General features: G+C 39.5%; 1 protein-coding gene across 1 annotated transcript in view; it reads left to right on the top strand.

Annotated features, from left to right (window-relative positions):
• The first annotated feature begins 388 nt into the window (after positions 1–388).
• dag1 (dystroglycan 1) overlaps positions 389–6,000 on the top strand; it is a 29,079-nt gene continuing 23,467 nt past the window's right edge. The window contains exon 1 of the mRNA XM_053484062.1: positions 389–853. The gene's annotated coding sequence lies outside the window, so the exon portion shown is untranslated. The remainder of the gene's footprint in view (positions 854–6,000) is intronic.

The raw sequence follows: 6,000 nt of genomic DNA, 5'->3' as shown, positions 1-6,000 counted from the left end.
CTACTTAATTTGGTAGAAGACATAAAAATAATACTGTTAAAAAAAATTTGAAAAAAAAAAAAAAGATACAGCCTGATCCATAAGTATTTGTATAGTGATTACGTTGATGTTTTGTTTTTTACTTTGTACACCACCACAATTAATTTTATATGAAGCCACCAGGATGTCAGATAGCTAGCTAGATAAATAGATAGATAGATTGCACAATCATAGCTCTTTATCAGTATGCTTTGAGTGAAGGCATGACTTGTACTACTGTATATGTGGAAAACACACAGAAGCCCCAGTGTTTGAAGGGGAGGAGTGAAGGCGCGCTATCCTCCTCCTCCTCCTCCTCCTCTCTCTCACACAGAGGTGGGGACTTAAAGAGTACTCGTATATCCAAACCTGGCTGCTTTTACTTGCCATTACACAGCTCGTCTGCGGAGGAGCTGGGGAAAAGCTGAGGAATACTGATTCTCTCTGGTGCTTGGGTCCGAAGAAGACGCAGTGCTTGGACAGAGGGCTCTCAGAGACCCCTCTGTCATGTGATTTTCCTTTCCCAAGAGTTTTTAGTATAGGTTTTTTTATTTTATTTTTTCCAACCCAGTGGTATTTCTGCACAGACAAAGTGAAAAGCCTGTGATTTTTTTAATGGTGGATTTTGCTTTGAGATACAGTATGTGAAGGAAGGAGTGAGGAGAAAAGAAAAGGACGTGCAGGGAGTTTGTGTTGCTGAAAGCTGGGACAAGAATAACCTGAATAACCATCACGACATTACTGGGACATTTGTGGTGTGTGTGTGTGGTGTGTGCTATTTTGCTTTCGCAGCGAAGATATACACCGAAGGGATTTGGCTCAAGCTTTGGAAACGGTTAGTCTTTCCTGGTTTTGCTATTTACAGTATGTGTTAATGATTGCAAGGGAATTTCAGTCTCTCTCTATCTCTCCGAAATCCTAGTCAATGTTTTGAGGACTGGCTTGTGCCAAAAGTGGCCGACTTTGCGGATTGGTTTTACGAAAAGAAAACACAATGAGCTCTGCTTTCGCTTCATATACATGTGTGTGTACGCTAGATACAGTAAATACATTTACAACAACAATAATAATATAATTATCTATAGAAATTATGTTCCACCTTTAATGTACACATTAGCGTCGTACATCAACGAGATAAAAGACCCCTGAACAAAATTATTGTGTCATATTAATCTATTTGAACTCATTTCTTTTATCTTTGAAACCTCTACGATGTTTGTGGATACGTATGTACATAACGTTAGCCCGGTGTTTGGACGCTAGCTAGCTGTGTATAACGTTAGCCCTTCTCCCTGGCGAACAGGTGTTAGCTTGTTAGCATCACGTTATCTTAGCACAACCGTGCTAATTTAATACATATTTTTATGTTCTATCAAATACACACACGCACACACACACACACTCGAAGGCTAAGTATTAGGCGTCAGGTTATGTGTAACGCTTAGCCTACTGGCTAACGTCATTTGCGTGGCACGACTTTAACGAAGAAATTAGCTTGCTAAAACATTTTGCTCGAATTTCCACTAAACGTTAACTAGATTAGGTTAGTTGGGTAATTTTAACGACTCGGACTGGTTTGAGGTTTGTGGTGAGGTTAGAGAGGGGTGAAATAGGTTACAGGATGACTTGAAATGGTCGGGTGTTATTAATTAGCAAGCTAGCTTTTTTAGTGGAAAACAAACAAATATTGTTTTAAAAGCGTGTTTAATTTCGAGTTTTGGTTTGTTCTGACTGTGGGAGTTAGCAAGGTGGCTGGTGAGGTTCAAATAATATACAGTAACGTTAAAATGCGGTGTAAATTTGGTTATAGATGCTGCTACATTAGATTTGCTGGTGTTAGGAGCCAGTGTATGTTGTTTTATTATTTTTTTCACCTCTATTTCTTGTAAACGACTCCTACGACAAGTCGACTTTTTCGTTGACGTAGGTCGAATGTTTACAGAGGGTGCAGCAGCGCCCTTTACCGATTTGGGCTTTGACATTTCGAGACATTGCGGTCAGATCACTGGCTGTGTGTGTGTGTGTGTGGGAGAGAGAGAAAGTGTGTGAGAGAGCAAGAGAATGAGAGATCAGTGGAAACAAATTACAATTGTTTAGAGATAAAGATCAAGCTTAAACACAGCACTGGTGTGTAAATACAGCTCAGGTAGGTAATCGTTGATTAGGTGTGTGTGTGTGTGTGTGTGTGTAAAGATACATGTAAGAGTGACCGCAGTAACCGCAAGCGCGTTTCTCATTTCGGTGTATTATTCGCGTGTGTGTTGGTGCGTGTGTCTGGTTCAATCACGTACATCACGTTTTGTGTGTGTATTGAGATGTTTGCCACCTTTTTGTCGGCTCCAGGAGGCGTTATTTGTCTTGCGATCTCCTGCAGTCTGTGTCTAGAGCTTGCTAAACGCATTGGGGCTGAGAGCTTGTTACTTAAAAAAAAAAAAAGATATAGACACTCATGTGATCTGTTTTAAGCACATATCAATGTGATCATCTTCATCGATGACATGGCATTGTCACGTTTTGATTGAGATATGCATGTGAGCAAGAATGATGAATGTGTAATAAAGTGTTTAGTGTGTAGTTATGACAGATTGCTCAAGTCTTAATGCACAAGACTACACATATTTTCATGTCTCAAATAACCAAATCTTAAAAGTGTAGAAAAGTATAAATATAATGTAAAATGCTAAATTGATTAAAGCTTGGAACACTTTTCCGTATTGCACAAACTTAATCGACAGATAATGTGGTTGACATGCTGAGCTATTTTGATCACACTTTTCAATTCGAGAAAAATCACATCACTTACTCTTTAAAGGTTTATGTATAGAAACGGGCCTGATTGTGACATATATTTGATACATTAATCTGTCAGCTATTACTTTGTACATTTGTTGCAAGTATTATGGGAGTGAAACCAAAGTCCCTCCTCAGCTGTCCATGTCTGTCTGTATAATTACGTCTGGATTTATTTTAGACATTGCAGGACATCATGCACATATTTAATACATAACATTAAGATAATCAGCATGTTTTTTGGCCTCAAGATACTCTAGCTACCCTGCAGTGGGTTGACTTTTTTTCCTCTTTATATTAGTGTATATAGTTGTGTTCGAACTAGTATATACATGCTTATGCGTGTATATATAGTAGTGTGTGTACGTGCTGTTGGTTTGGAGCGGTATCTCTGCCTTGGCATGTAGGCTGAGCCATGTTCTGCCAACTCCCTTTTCGGCCTCTGGGGAAGAACTAGAGGAGGTGGGATAAAATTAGAAGACAGGCGTACATTTCCGAATGTATTATTATATATATTTTTTTCCCAGCTCATGGGTGGAATACTTTCTTTATATTCTCTGTGACATCCAGTGCCCTGCAAAGTTTGTGTCCAGATTGTTTCCCGAAATGGTGCAGCCAGCTGTTGTGGATAGTAAATGAGTCTAATTTTCCACCAGAGTCCTGAGTATAATTGCGATAGTAGGTATTGCTGCGGTCCCCGAGGCTCCTCGATCACCTTCGGTGTTATGTAGTGAAGCTGATAGCCAGCCATATTGATTAGGTCCGTCCTGAAAACAGCTCTCTTGGCTCTGTAATTGCACTTGTTTGTGGCTTTCTTGTTGGTATTTCTGTATACGGTTATATAAAAAGTAAGCCTAATTATGTGACATAACAGCTTTCTTCATATAGAAAAAAAAAAATCTGATTTTTGTTGTTGGTGTTTTTTTTTTTTTTACTTTTGAAAAATACAAATCTAATAATTAATAAACAAGCAGCTGGGTGGTAGGTGAACCATATGGGAGTCAGAGCCATCGTTTGTTCTTGGTCCTTATTTTCCAAGTAATTAGACAGATTAACATAACAGTAAATAATGTCATGTTAATACTCAGTAGCAAATCCATCCAGTGGCTGTAATGGCTGCCTGAAGGCTGTGACCTGTAGACATCACCAGATGCTGCACATCATCCCTTGTAATGCTTTGCCTGGTTTATTTGTGTTTTTTTTTTTTTTTCTTATTTATTTATTTTTTGTTTCCGTTTCCTCTTCTTTTGGCTTTGACTTCAGATCATGATCTGCAGCTCAGTGTTCAGAACAGCTAATTGTCTTTTTACTAAGAAACAACATTAAACATCACATTGACCCCAGGAGGAAAAAAACTGCATGTTCCATGTTTCAGGGTGCTTACTTGGATCTGAGAAATTTAGATGTGCCAGAATTCATCCTGCCCCCTCTGCCTTTGACAGAGTCATTATCAATAAAAATAAGATTTCAACCGATGAGGCAGTGCTACAGATTTTTCAGTCCTTTTTTTCCCCCTCTCCTTCTCCAGACTTTTATCATTGTGTCACCCTGGTACAGGTGAATCTTTCTCTCATCTGTCTGTAAGTGCCAGACCTCAGCAGGCTTTTTATGAACTTTGTATCCTGGAGTGCATTCTTGTTCTCAGACAGTTTTTCTTTAGTGACTGAAAGTATTATTTAGTTATCCGTCACTGCGATATTGTGCAGTTTAAGAGCCTGTTTGCTGCTGATCAGCTATCATGTGCATTCTTGTTTCACGATGCTGACGATGAACACACCTCTAGTTCTAATTTTCTCTTTTTTACGAGGGGAACAGGAGGTGCTCATGTTTCCAGGTTGTCCTGGGCATGCACAGCAAACCGCTTGATTCTTCATCTTTAGTAGTGATTATATGGCATCTGAAGCATACTTCAGTTTCTAGAATATTGGGAGACATGGACCCCAAAGAGATAATTGTTGGGGATCAAGTGTAGACCTTTTGCTTCAAAGCAAAGAAGCTTAACGTAAATGAGTACTAATGTCCAGGGGTTTCTGGTTTTCCTGAAATGGCTAGAGGTGGCTGTATATACAACACATGAGGCAGTGAAAGGTGGGCCCATGGGTGTGCCCATGTATATGTAGTGTGTTGTGAAATTTCTATTAAATAAAGTTTGATTAAAGATGGGCTGAAATTTATTATTTTATTATAACAGTGGTTTAATCCTTCTATACTACAGCAAATTTCCAATCCAACAGTGCTGTGATAAAAAATCTCGTATTGTAGCGTTTACTGTTATTATTTTAGGCGTATAATTTGAGTTCATATAAAACAGTACAAGAATGCGACTTGCGACCTCCTTTCCAGTAGAGTGCTAAATTTATCCATGTAACTTTGCCCCACTTGGTTTTAAAAATAGAAAACCGGGGTGTGCTGGGGTGGGACGGAGAGGGTGGTAGTGACTACCAGCCATTTTGTACATCAGACATACATATGTGCTTGCCTGACAGGTCTGCAGCTCCGACTATCCCGTCTCTTCTATACAGTATGTACGCCAAAGGCCTTTGAAATAGAACAGCCAGGAAGTTAATGTGTTTTAGAGTCGTGTTTTATAACGTGACACGTAAGGCAGAGTCACGATCAGATTTGAAACCTAATTGAAAGATGGCGTGGCTGGGCGAACCCGCACTCACAGCATAAGGAGCTCTTTCTTCAAGCACACACAGCTCCTGTTTGTTTTCCCGCGTGCCGCTCCATCCTTTTGAGGCTCCGGGCGCTGCAGCACAGCAACGCGCAGCGGCTCATGGTTCAATCCGCAGACTAACCTAGATTTCTGTAGTGGCGCTTGTAAATAACCAGGGGTTCAGTTTCAGAGCGAGGATGCGTCTCGTTCCGTGTACAGTTTCACTGTATAACACTGCACTGTCAAGACAAGATTTGAAGCAAGAAGCATTTTATCATAGGAGCCAAAGTACATGTAATATACTAAAGCTTCAATTTGTTGCTTGTTGAAAGAGTTAAAGAAGGTAACATAGGTGAACGTGAGCAAATCTCAGTTTGTTAGAGATGTGCTGCTGTTTAATAATTACCTATTTTTGTCAGTTATTAAAGAATCAGTGCTTTCCTGAATCATTTTGATTTTAAATTACTACTTTAAGTGCTGGTCTCTAATGATAAATTATGCTTGTTATGTCCAAAAATTGTGTGAGCACTTTA

This window comes from Clarias gariepinus, chromosome 23 (assembly GCF_024256425.1).
Source record: "Clarias gariepinus isolate MV-2021 ecotype Netherlands chromosome 23, CGAR_prim_01v2, whole genome shotgun sequence".
NCBI classification, from domain to species: domain Eukaryota; kingdom Metazoa; phylum Chordata; class Actinopteri; order Siluriformes; family Clariidae; genus Clarias; species Clarias gariepinus.
Note: the sequence above shows the minus strand (reverse complement) of the source record. Positions and strands in the feature narration are given on the sequence as shown.